The 14,321-nt window shown below is 36.1% G+C and overlaps 1 protein-coding gene and 1 long non-coding RNA gene across 4 annotated transcripts in view; both read right to left on the bottom strand.

Moving 5' to 3' along the window:
* mirr (iroquois-class homeodomain protein mirror) overlaps positions 1-14,321 on the bottom strand; it is a 157,079-nt gene that overhangs the window by 116,950 nt on the left and 25,808 nt on the right. The gene's annotated exons all lie outside the window — the stretch shown is intronic.
* LOC138404515 (uncharacterized) lies at positions 11,393-13,633 on the bottom strand. Of its 2 annotated transcripts, XR_011238434.1 has the most exons (3): positions 12,795-13,633; positions 12,184-12,334; positions 11,393-12,086 (listed from the first exon to the last, which is right to left on the bottom strand). It is a non-coding gene; the product is annotated as an uncharacterized lncRNA (long non-coding RNA). The 2 variants fall into 2 exon arrangements; XR_011238433.1 differs by having other exon boundaries at positions 12,184-13,633.

A 14,321-nucleotide genomic window follows, 5' to 3' on the forward strand; every position in this document is an offset into this window, starting at 1 on the left:
GCTAGATACATTAACATCGAGTTATAAAGGCTATAAATTATGTAAGTACCTATCGCGAGCTAAAGCTTGAAATACTATTCAATGAAGGAGTCATACGGAACCCTAGATATTCGAGTGCGACTCGTAGTCAATACTATTATTTTATTTATCTACGTAAGTATATGTAAGTGCACGCCCAATATTTAAGAAAGAACATTACTGGAGTAATCTACAGTTCTTCATTGATAAAGAGCGATAAAGGACAATATTCTTATCGATTCGTTTTGCTATAAGGCAATAATACATCTTATGTACGACTACTATACGAGTTCTGTACCGTATAGGCATTTTAACTGGTATTTTTATTCAAATAAGTGATAATCTAAATTACTTCATCATCATCATGATCAACCCATCGCCGGCTCACTACAGAGCACGGGTCTCCTCTCAGGGTTTTGGCCATAGTCTACCACGCTGGCCATGTGCGGATTGACAAACCTTGTACACTTCACAATGGTTTAGGCTATGTCTGAAACAAATTATTACTCAATGATTATTAAATAGAGAGCTGGAATGGCGTCCTCGCACTGGAAGACGCAGTGTTGGAAGACATTTATTTTATTTATTTATACTTTATTGCACACAACACAAAGTAAACATTGAAAAAACATACAAGGATCTTAATCTAATAGCTGTAGCATGCAAAGGCGGCCTTATCGCTAAAGCGATCTCTTCCAGGCAACCTTTGACGAAAGGAATCTCGAAAGCACGGGTTGGTGCGGCAGCCGAAAATAGCCCTAGGTATATTTAGTATATCATATAATACGTAGACAAGGTATAAGACATCAGACGAGTCCCAGGGCGCCGCTGGATGGCGGCGGCGCAAGACCGTGGCGTGTGGAAGTCCCTACAAGGGACCTATGTCCAGCTGTGGGCGTCTATCGGTTGATGATGATGATGATACATAATTAAAAAGCAAAACAGATTTTTTTAATGTATATACAGCTAATAAGAATACAAGAAACATACATAATTTGAAATTAGTTAAGGTCACAGAATGATTAGGTCATAGAAATGGTAAACTCGTGGCTCGTGAGCTTATCACCACGCCGATAATGACTAGGAAATATCATAGAAGTATTTTGCATTGCTATCGCTGCTTTGATAGAATGCTAAATATGTATATCATTATCGTCATCCCGTCACCACCGGCCCATCCTAAACACGGGGTTTCTTTCATAATAACAGGGGTTTAGGCCGTGTAGGCCGTGTTGGTAGATTCCGAACAATGAGGAGAAGCATGCACCTTCACGATCTTTTGAGTTTTTCTTCACCGTTAAAGTATTTTGTGATACATATTTACTTAACAATTGTTTAAAACACACGTGTACGCTACAAATTTAAACAATAGGCTCGCGACTGTCAGCTAAAGTCACAAAGTTTGACAGTTTAAAATGTATTTGTCTTTTTCGTATAACATTAGCAAGAAAAGGATTTTTTTTTAATTTATAAACTAGCGCTTGGCTCCAATCAGACCTGGGTGGCAAGTGATGATGCAGCCTAAGATGGAGCGCGCTTGCCTAGAAGGTGCCTATTCACTCTTGTCTTGAAGATACCCATATTATAATTGGAGGGGAAAACTGATGCTGGAGTGTTCCAAATCTCAGCGGTTCGAATTAGAAATGGATGCGAATACTCTTAAATTTAGTTGTGGTCAAAATCAGCACCAATGATGTGATACCATTTCTAATATCTTCTAATACTCGCTGGTCGAGGCACTAAAACCAAACCTGCCGCATAAAATTATCATAACCATACAATAGTGTATCTTGATTTATAGGCATAGTTAATACAAAAACAATTAACGTGTTCAAGTTAACAGTTGAGATTTTGGCTTTTTGAATTAATTAATTAACATTAGAATATTTCCAGCTTACATAAGTGCATATTAGAGTTCGCGCGTAATCACTGTAGAACCATTTTTATAGACTACTTTGGACAGTTACTGTCAAGATTATTGTTTTTAGGGTACCGTACCTCAAAACGACCCTTATAGGATCACTTTGTTGTCTGTCTGTCTGTCTGTCGGTCTGTCAAGAAACCTACAGGGTACTTCCCGTTGACCTAGAATCATGAAATTTAGCAGGTAGGTAGATCTTATAGCTGACATTCGGGGAAAAATCTGAAAACCGGGAATTTGTGGTTACATCACACAAAATAAATTAAATTGTGGTCATGTTAGTATTTTCTATATACTAATAATTAGTATTTTCCATTTTCGAAGTAAGATAACTATATCAAGTGGGGTATCATATGAAAGGTTTTCACCTGTAAATTCTAAACAGATTTTTATTTTTATGCATCTTAGTTTTTGAATTACTTATGCAAAATGTCGAAAAACTACAACTGTATTACGTTTCGCGAGCCTGACTCGCACTTGGCCGGTTTTTTTAGATTATTGATTAAAAGTCCCGCAAATTGCTATTGCGCTGAAACCATGTCTCATTTAGGTACATCTAAATGAGGTCATATTGACGTCAGCCGAAATAAAAATATACCATCTGCTCGAAACTTCTAAAATGGCCTCGACGCGCATTAGCAATTTGCGGGACTTATATATGTATTTACTAACTAGCTGATGCTCACGTGGCTTTTTTAAAAATCCAGTGGGAATTGATTTAATTTACTGGGATAAAAATCAGCCATATGCGAATCAGACTCGCGCACCGAGGGTTCCGTGCTTGGGTATTTTTTTCAACGTTTTGCACGATAAATCAAAAACTATGCACAAACATAAATATAAATCTGTTTTAGAATGTTCAGGTAAAGCCCTTTCATATAATACTCCACTTGGTACCTACCTATAGTAATAGCTATGCTAAGCTATGCTGTGAAAATCAAGCTATCTTATTGGTGGGTTTTACACAGATCCGTAGATTAGCAATGTTACTAACACATCTCTGGTGGAAAGGCAACCATAGACTTTGTACTGGCGCCGATTCTGTTGTCTTTCTCTAAACTAAATTTAGAGTATCTTTTTCTTTTTAATGTTGCTAAAAAACGACTGAACATGAGTTTTACATTTAAAGACTCAAAATTTTAGTGCTTGCTACAAATTTAAACAGTAGGCTTGTGACTGGCAGCCAAAGTGACGAGGTTTGATAGCTCTAAATTAAATTTAAAACTGTCAAACTGTCTGTCCTTTTCATATTAAGTACATTAAGAAGAGGATGCGAATCAAAGATTAGGTGATGCGTATACTCTAAAATTTAAGTGTGCTCAGAATCAGTACCAATATTGCGCTAGAGATCTCAAAAATTGTTATGATAATAATTATTTTTATAATATGTTATACGAGTTATTTTTGTAATTACTGTTTTAAGCAAATATGTAAACTTTCTAATTTTATCTTCTACGCTTTCTAAGTACTATTCAGGTTATTATAACACCTAATTATATTAGTTTATTTTATAAAGTTGTGCAAATATTATATTTGTCTAAATAGTTCTTTTACGACTTTTTAGGCAATTTATAGTTTATAGGTATGTTGATGTAGCGGTACAAAATGATATCGAAATAATTCTATGCGATGTTTTATAGAACATGACGGCTTAAATGGTGATTAAAAATTAAATATTTTTTGTGAAGTCGACCATAAAAGAATACCTACTACATTAGAAATTATAATGGATGTGATAATAAAATTAGAGATGATGCGAACAACTCTGCCCACATGAGAAGGGTTTGGCCATAGGCCACCACGCTGGCCAAGTACGAATTGGCAGACTTCACACAACTTTGATAGGTACATTATGGAGAACTATCTGATTTTTTTGAGAACTCAGGCTTCCTCTCGCACTTAACTCCGAAAAGTTAGAGGTGTTTGCCCGGGATCGAACCCCCGAGCCCCGAATAGGGTAGGTACCATCGCTTTAACCACTATGTATTTTTCAAAGAATATTAGCCTTTTTAATCATGGCTGATGTTCCCCTTTCCCCTCCAACTAAGATTCCCAGGAAGATGTAGGTTCGAATCCTGCCAGTTCGCAATATTTGATATGTATTTAAAAATTATTTAGAAATTTCCTGGAAGTTAGGTAAGAATACTACTTATCATAAAAATTGTAAAAAAAAACATATTTTTTTTCACCTGCGCGAAGTCCAGTCAGTCAGTTACGTAATTATATTATTACTAGCTGATGACCGCGACTTCGTACGCGTAGATTTAGGTCTTTAAAAATCCTGTGGGAACTCTTAAATTTTCCGGGATAAAAAGTAGCCCCGGGTTGCTAGCTACCTCTGTACCAAATTTCGTCAAAATCGGTTGAACGGTTGAGCCGTGAAAAGTTAGCAGACAGACAGACAGACACACTTTCGCATTTATAATATTAGTATGGAGGATGGAAACGGCACTTCGGCAATCCCGCAGGATGCCGAGCGGCGATAATCTAAACATGTTAAACATGTGACGCGCATCGACACTTAACAGCGTCACACTTATGGGACGCCATAACTCCTCGAGGAAATAAACACTCCAGGGAGTACGGGCCACCTTTTTATGACACCACCATAATTATTTGTTACAAACATCTACCTACACGACATTTTAAAATAAGAAAACGTATAATTAATCTGGAATCCCTTTTAAAATAACAAAATTCCGCAATCTATTTTGGACTAGCTGATGCCGGCAACTTCGTACGCGTGGATTTAGGTTTTTAAAAATCCGGTGAGAACTCTTAGATTTTCCGGGATAAAAAGATTTTTAAGAGAGTTGAAATTTTTACAAAATGTGTATTTCTATTACCGCTGTAAGTAACGACAAATGATAAAATTTTGAAATGAACGTCATAAAAATTAAAAAAAAGTGTATGTTTTTGTAAGACGCCACGGAACCCTTCGTGTGCGAGTCCGACTCGCACTTGACCGATACTTTGATTATACATACCTACTACTTATAATACCAACCAACTACCTACCAATCTGCACATGGCCAGCGTAGTAGACTAAAGACCAAAACCCTGCTCACTCTGAAAGGAGACCCGTTCTCTGTAGTGAGCCGGCGCTGGGTTGATCATGATGATGATGATGATGACTACTTATAAGATCGATTTCAATTGATTTCAGTTTCAATATAATTAAATCATTAAATGAACCAGTTAAGTAAGTTTAACTGAACGCAGATCATTTATTAAAACGTATCTACTTTGCAGAATTACCGTTTCACACTGTGGTTACCCGATCCACGCAGACTAATTTACAGTCTGACAACCGAATTTGGACTTTGTTACTTAAGTGTTACAGTTTAATTTAGCACGGCAAAGTGATCGTGTTTATTAATTAACTTACTTAGTTGAAAAACTAAGAGATTTTCACATGAATACCGTCGACGTATCTAGTAGGTAATCTAATCTACCTTTCTGGCGATACTTCATTTTGTCGGGGTTTTTTGGCTTGTCATCATCCGTTTTGCAAACTTATATCGGATATTTTGTCCGTTATTAATTAGGTACTATTGTCTGAGCAATGGATGCATTTTGAAGCTTGATAAATTTGGAATCCACGGACTCTCTTGCCAAAGGAGCTCCGGTAGGCTGTTTAGGCATGGCTCTCTTAACGATACAATTAAAAGAGCTCTTGCCACCATAAATATTCCTGCGCTCATTGAGCCGGCAGGGATTAGTCGGGATGATGGCAAGAGACCTGATGGATTGACGCTGGTTCCCTGGGAACGGGGACGGGCGCTAATGTGGGACGCAACTTGCGTTGACACATTGGCCCCGTGTCATATCAGGAAGACAGCATCAAGACCGGGAGCCGCAGCAGAAACAGCTGAAAACGGCAAGCGGCGCAAGTATGCCTCTCTTATAGAGAGTTACATTTTTGTGCCGTTTGCCGTGGAGACCCTGGGGCCATGGAGTCTTAGTGCTAAAAATTTTTTACGAGACATTTCACCGCGATTAATAGCCTCAACTGGTGACAGAAGGGCTGGCTCATTTTTTGCGCAGCGGATCAGCCTGGCTGTCCAGCGCGGAAATGCAGCCAGTATTCTTGGCACCATTCCACGCGGTCATGATTTATATAGTAATTAGATAAGGCTAGCTTTAAGTTTTATTGTATTTAAAAAAAAAATAAAAAAAAAAATAAAAAAAAAAAATTTTGAAGCTTATCTTATATCTTCTTATTTATCTACATAGTATAAAATAAAGTCGGTTCCCGCTGTCTGTATGTATGTATGTATGTATGTATGTATGTATGTATGAACGCGTAGATCTTTTAAACTACGCAACGGATTTTAATGCGGTTATCACCAATAGATAGAGTGTGATTCAAGAGGACGGTTTATAGGTATAGTTTAATTCTCAATAAATTAGAGATTGCTGGTTCACGGCTTCGGCCGTGGCTAGTTACCATCCTACCGGAAAAGACGTGCCGCCAAGCGCTTTAGCGTTCCGGTACGACGCCTTGTACTAAACCAAAGGGGCGTGGGTTAAATATAAACTGCCATACCCCTTCCAGGTCAGCCCGCTTCCATCGTAGACTGCATCATCACTTACCACCATGTGAGATTGCAATCAAGGGCTAACTTGTATCTGAACTAAAATTAATTATTATAAATAATTAATTTCATTCGTTTTCATTCACTTCATATTATTTCTCCGGCTGCTTGGTTTTAAGATTTGATCTAAACTATCAAATTATAAACATACTTTCTGGAAAACAAAAAAGCACTTTTGAAAACATAATTGAACAATAAAACCAGTATTTACTCAACGCAATAAACCTATTATTAACCAAGTTACCTGTGCTATTATTAAAGTGTAATTATTAAAAGTTGCTTCAAGCTGACGGCTTATTAAAATTCATTATGCCCATTATACACTATTATTACATATTTATCTTTTGTTGTACGAAGTTAGAGCCCCTCGATATTTATTTGTGCCTAATTCGAGCTTAATTAGTAAAGGTGTGAATATATTTAGGAGTCGTATACACTACTACATCTGTGGGTTATCGCTTCAATCTTGACACCACAGTAGGTTGTCCATGAACTCCGTTTTTTCAAGTGAAACTCCTTTAAACGCGACTTGAAAGTAGCTTAGATTTTTTAGGGTTCCGTACCTCAAAAAGATAAAAGGAACCCTTATAGGATCACTTTGTTGTCTGTCTGTCTGTTTGTCAAGAAACCTGTAGGGTACTTTCCGTTGACCTAAAATCATGAAATTTGGCAGGTATGTAGGTCTTATAGCACACATAAGAGGAAAAATCGAAAAACCGTAAATTTGTATTTGAATCCCGAAAGATCGGAAGTCAAACCCCTTCCCGCCCCCTCTCGATGTACTACTGTCGTGCCTACTCCTAGCACTAGCTCTAGGAGGGGAAAGGGGAATGATTACCATGGTTTATAACAAAAAAGAGGAGCGACGTCCCCATGCAGCTTGTTCACGCATGGCCACCCTTGTCTTGAGATATAGTACGTCAAAATGATGAAACATGTAATTGTCCAATTAATGGGTCAATTTTATGTAAATACTAAATGATAGGATTAACCAAAAGGTGTTGCGACAGCTGAGTGGCTGTTAACCCTTGATCGGAGGAAATTGACCATTTTTTTGACCCCAAAAGCACGTTGCTATAAAGAGGTCGTAAGGTTGAACTTTGGCCGTAAAACTAATTTTCAAAAATAATAGCAAAACAATCAAGCATGTGAATGAAAGTTCGAAACTACTTTTTACGGGATGATTTATTCAATTTTTTGTTGTTATTAGGGTTCCGTACCTTAAAAGGAAAAAAGAAACTCTTATACTTTATGGGATGGCTTTAACTTCTTATTGAAACCTCCACGTGTCTCAATAATCTAGTTTCCTCGCTGTAGTGAGATGAAAAGTTGTGTGTTTCGCACGGCTGCAAATGTATTTGCGCTCGAGCCTTTGAATTCCTCGCTACGCTCAGGATTCTATTTTCAACCTTAAACTCTCGCGACAAAAAACAACTTTGCAGCCTTGCATAACTAGTAACTATTTGACCTATAGGCATCATCCCCATTATATGGAAATAACACGAACTATGACAAATGGATGAAAATCTATATTTTGTGCGCAAGGTAGATTAATAAGGGAGAATTTCTAAGCGAAGACGTTGACCTCGTGTTTATTAAAAAACACACACACCAAGACCATTTAAAATTCGAATTGGAAAAAGAAAGAACGTGTTATACAAGCCAAGCATAGTGTAAATCGATACACATTATTAAGACGTGTTTTATGTGAAGGTGAAATCTTTAACGTCCAATCTACTTATTATGTTTTTCAAAGGTACAACTCGTGAACCTTATTACCTTAAACTTAAGGTTTGATTTTCAAAGATTGTGTCGTGAATTAAAGGTTCCCTTTCCGGGTCGGTTGAGAGCGGAGCGAATATCGTTTCATGCAGTTTCATTCAAACAACTCATTCATAAAATTACGGGCAACCGGAGATGACGATCAACGTTTCGAAAACCATTCTTTTTAGGGTTCCCGTACCCAAAGGGTGAAACGGGACCCTATTACTAAGACTCCGCTGTCCGTCCGTCTGTATGTACGTCTGTCACCAGGCTGTATCTCATGAACCGTGATAGTTAGATAGTTGAAATTTTAACAGATGATGTATTTCTGTTGCCGCTATGATAACAAACACAAGAAACATAATAAAATATATTTAAAGGGGCTCCCCTACAACAAACGTGATTTTTTGCTCGTTTTATACATAATGGTACGGAACCCTTCGTGCGAAAGTCTGAATCGCACTTGGCCGGCTTTTTGTTTTGTTTTGTTGCTTTATTTTAATTAAGTGCTTTTAAGTTTTGATTTTTTTCTGCATTTATTATTTGAATTGGGATTGTAGAGCCTGACTGGGATTTAGTTTTTAGGGTTCCGTATCCAAAGGGTGCCAACAAGACCCTAGTGCTATTACTAAGATTCTTTTTTTTTACCGAAAACATTTACGTAAAAGTGGACGGGGAAGCACTTGCTTATCTCTATGAGGGATCTCTACCAGTGACCCTTGGCAGTGTGAGAGGTTGTAGAGGGAGTAGAATAGGTACAACAAGAATGTGATCAAAGCTGTGTGAAGTCCTCCAATCCACACTTGGCCAGCATGGTGGACTATGTTTTAAACCCTCTTTATTTTGAGAGAAGCTTAGTTGTGGAAAGGCGATCACAATTAGCGGGATGTATACCTAATAGATAGATGCCTAGGTGATACCTAGATATATTTTATCAATGATCATAACAAATAGATTAGTATCTGCTAATGTTCTAAGTATTATCTATTAAGAAGTTGAAGCAAAACTTCGATGCGAGACTCAACGGGGAGTTCAAACAATAATCCAAACTCATCAATCATAACCACGTTCGATCATTCACGTCCGCAAACACGGCGCTGATTCTAATGAACTTGTTTCGGATTGTTCCCAGAGATTTATTGGCTTTTATACTGTACAAACTACAAACATGTGGTATTGTCACAGTGTAGAAGGATAATAGATATCAACTCCAGTAGTGCCACTCTAATCGAAGGCGCTTGCCATCAACTTTTTTGTCTATAAATATTTCGAGTTACGACGACATTTTGCTTTGTTTGCTACCACCTAACATTGTATGAGAAAGGTGAGAGGCACGATGATTTTCACCGAAATCAAGCGCGCGAAAAGGGTACAGGAAAAGTGTTTTTGAGGAAAAAATACCTACTAAATGTATGTTTGCAAAATAAAGATATTGCGACTAATAAATAAATAAACTATGTCTAAAGTCAAATTGTTTTAGAATTTTCACACACCTAATCTTATTTATTTACGCCCAAAATTGTCATAAGTTTAGTGTTAAAATATTCGAGGCTCGTAACTTTAAAATCACATTTTTTCATTGTTTTGTATATTAATAAACCTAGATAATGACAAGACAAACCGATATAATACTTAGTTTTGAGCGCACTAAGTCAAATAATGTAGTACTCACCTTTCTACATTTGTATGAAGAAAGCACTGAACTGCGCCCTCTTAAGACTACCAACGACGCACCGATTCGGAAGGAAGATTCTATTGAGATGAATTCAATAAGATCCGTGTACAAAAGTGGCTGAAAATAAAAAAATTGGAAAAAAGAAAATGGTTAGGTGTCCTGTACGGAACCCTCATCACTTGAGATCGACTCGCTTTCGAATGGTTTTTTGGTTGTATGTTTTATGATCACAGCGTTGTATCACATTTAGCTATCTAATTTTTTGTTTGAAGCATTAGTAGGTATTATTACGTAAGTCAATCTAATTTGTCATTGTTTGAAACACAAGTTGCTTTTTGCTTTTAGTTGAGTTCAAATTATTAAAATGAGTGAGATAAAATGCATTTTACAGTGTTTCCTGTTATTTCATACTTTAGATATTACTAGCTGACGCCCGCGATTCGTTCGCGTGGATTAAGGTGTTTGAAATGCCGGGGGAACTTTTTGATTTTACGGGATAAAAAGTAACCTACGTCACTCTCCAGGCCCTTAACTACACTGAAAGAAATGTTTTGTATACAGTTACAAAAACTTTGGTTACTGTTTACACAAAAAAAGTGACTTGCAAACTATGTTTTACTAGCTACAAAACTGACTTTTGCTATTTGAGTTGAGGTACTAGTCGCTAAAGTTATTTTGTTGAAGTTAATTGAACGGTTTTACTGTTTTTAAGCAACCAGTTTATGAACGCATAACACTCCATCTTCTTGTTAAGTACTTTTCGATTTTGTATCTTTTAAGCAACCTGCGCCCTACTGGTACCTTTACTGTGCGTTTGTTATTAACAAGTCGATATGTTGTTAATATGTTAAATGTTATGTATCAATTTAACAAACTGTTTACCTACTGGTAGCCTAATGGTGTGCATTTGGTTACAAAACACTTTGTCAACGGATTACTATTTTTTATTGTTACTGATATGTGAACAGTGTGATTGTTATTAAGATATCTTGGTGTGTTAGTAGTTACCAAACTGTTTGGTAATATGTAACTAAATTAGTTGAGTAATGGTAGGGAACTGTTCAGTTATAAATAAGAAACCTAGTTGAGTAATGGTATTATGGTTAATGAAATCTAGCTTATAGTATTTACATACTTATTTTTTTGCAGTAGATGTAATTTGCAAGCTAAAATGTAAACCTATACCAATATTGTGTCTGTTTGTTCAAAAACCAACAAACCCATCGGTACATTTACATTTCAGTAACAAACTACATCTGTTACAAAAAAATAAGAATAAAGATACTATTACAAGCTAGATTTCATGAACCGTACCATTACTCTACTAGGTTTGTTACTTATTAGTAATAAGTTATAACTAAACAGTTTGGTTAATTAATATTGGCTAAAGTTACTGATTTGAAATAAAATTATACATTACTTTCTACTTATTTATTTTTCGTCTCACATACATAGGTAGGTACGAGTATACTTAATCAAAATTGACAATCTCAATATCAAAATTAAAAATATAAACCTATAAAACTTACAGATGAAACATAAACATAGCTTTTACTATGAGACGATTTTCCAGAATTAAAAAGGGCTGTTTCATACGTTTTCCAATGAGCAGTGGCTTCTTGTATGAAATATCTATTTTTTATCCAGGAGGATGGTTTGACCCGCTTCAGTATTATTTATAACATAGCTTCGAAATAGCATTTTACCTTAATTATTAATCAGTTATTTGAGTTACAGTCATAAAAACAAGTCTACAAAAATTTAATAATATTATGATGTCATTTGTATACATTCAAAAATAACTCTATCATTAACAAAAATATTTTTAATCATCATAAATGAAATTACACAAGCTTTTTTTAAGTAGGAAGGTATCTTCACTTGTAATTTGACAGCAATTATATAATATTATGCATTATTCATTAAATATGTTTTCATTAAATTGGCATTAAACAAATAAAAATTCAACCTTACTAAAGTACCTACCTACCCGCAAAACATATTTATACATACACATTCTGTATCTGTTCTGTTTCTGGAGCTCCAAATCATCTGAAGTATCGTTTTGTTGTAGTTGCTTTTTCTATATTTTCATCCACAGGACAGGACACTGAAAAAATTAAACAAAGAATTAATTTATTTAGAGAAGGACGACTACACCAGAGAGCTAAATCTACACTCGCACATGCTATGAAGATTGTACTTACATCACTTTGCTGGTCTGACGGAAAAGCATCTGTTAGCATATTTTTAACTGTGGATAGTTGTTTTATCAGTTTCGCTGTGTCCAATCATAGGTACCAGTTCCTTTGTTGTCCTCTGCCAACATTAACAATGTTTCAAAGTCAATGCCATGTTCTAGAATATAATTGTAAACATAATTCAGAAATAATGATTAAATGCTGATACACACTAAGTAAGTACCTACATAAAAAAACACGCAACACTGTACATATCAAACCATTTAAAACGGGCGGGACAAATATAATATCACTTGTATTAAAAATGCGAAAGTATGGATATTTGTTAGTTCCACATTCCACTATCACGCCTAGGTACACTAAAATTTCCATGAAATTTGGCACACAGACAGTTTACAAACCGTCCTTTATTATACCCTACTATGATTTATGCACCTACTTTGAAGGTCTAGATCTAGATATTCCAACAATCAGGATCAGGGTGTCGATAAAGGGGCAGCCCACGACGACGGGACTATTTTAAGTTAAATTTTTGTATGGGCAGAAAAAAGCATGATGCAACCACCATACAACTACCTATTACCTACTGTGAATATACTTACTACCAGGGTACATACCTTTAAATTTCGGAATGTAGGTACATCTCGAGGCCCCACGACTTTAAATAATCTTCTATGATAATATCATAGAAGATTGATATTGTCAAGCTCAGCCAGCTTTGTGCCTTCGTCAGACACTGCCGCCTCCGCGAAGTCGCTCATGTTCTTAAATATTCGGCCAGGCGCTGTACGGTACAACTTTTTTACGAAAACCATTAGGCACCTGTTGTAGAAACCGTACCGCACCGTAGAAACAATAGTGTAAACACTAATTACGAGGCACTCCTTTTGCTGACTCCAAATAAACACACTCACTGATCACTGAATAAAATTGAAACAGGACAACGTACAGGCTAAAATATCAAAGAAAGTTTGATTGTTATTTTTGAAATTGTTAGATTATTTGTAATTAAAGTTTGACTATATTAATACAGCATTTAGTACGATTGTTATCAGTAAAATAAATAGGGTATCACCTATAAAACCTTTGTAGATAATAAATAAAGTAACATGTTATTATCAAATTTATTAAGTTTTTTAATGTCTACAAAAGTTTGGTAATTCACTAAATGTACACGTTTTGTAAAATATGATCAAATATTAAATAAATAATAAGCAAATAGTTATGTTATGTATTAGACATCGGTTTTGTTGCTATAGAAAAACTAATTGGTTTACGTTGTTTCAGTTACTAGTAACCAAACGTTTTGTAACTTATTAACCTACTACATTAACCCAACTGCCTTTGAGAACACACACTAAACTAGTTATGTAATTAATAGTCAAAGTTTATTTATTAACGACTAAAGTTTGTTTAAAATTTAAATAACAAAACTAGTTTGGTTGATTCTTTTTTTCAGTGTATACCCATGCAAAGAATCACGTCGATCCGTTGCTCCATTGTGACGTGATTGATGGACAAACCAACAAACAAACACACTTTCGCATTTACTGATAGACGCCTAATAGCCGGACACCCCCGATCGTCAAGCTTAGGCAGTTGCTTAGCTTAAGTCTGCCCACGCCCGTTCAGTACCCCCATTCCGCACATTGTCTTGATTACGTGACTTTTGAGTCCACCAATCACAACAAAGCATTCTCCCCTGTCCCCCGCCAACATTTTCCGATTTTGTTTTCATGCAAAACCTTGTAGGTAGATGCTTACTCTTGAGATTGAATTCTCTGTGACAGTGAAATGGGACCCGAGAGCTGGTAGCTACCTTGGACAAAGAATTAGAATCATCCAAAAGTGGTAATGCTGCCAGCATCTTGGGTACAATGCCTCGCTGCGATATCGATGAGGTTTTAGATTTAATTTAATTTTTTATTTTTGTTTTAATTTAATGTTTTTTTACTTTTGATTTAGATTTAAGTTTATTTAATGGAATTGTCTGTTATTATTATACCTTCCAAACTTTGAATAAATTATTAATCTTTAAGAGAGTATTGCCTAGTGGTTAGGACGTCCGCCTTCTAATCGGAGGTCGGGGGTTCGATCCCGGACCCGCACCTCCAACTTTTCGGAGTTATGTGCGTTTTAAGTAA

This window comes from Maniola hyperantus, chromosome Z (genome assembly GCF_902806685.2).
Source record: "Maniola hyperantus chromosome Z, iAphHyp1.2, whole genome shotgun sequence".
Classification (NCBI taxonomy): Eukaryota; Metazoa; Arthropoda; class Insecta; order Lepidoptera; family Nymphalidae; genus Maniola; species Maniola hyperantus.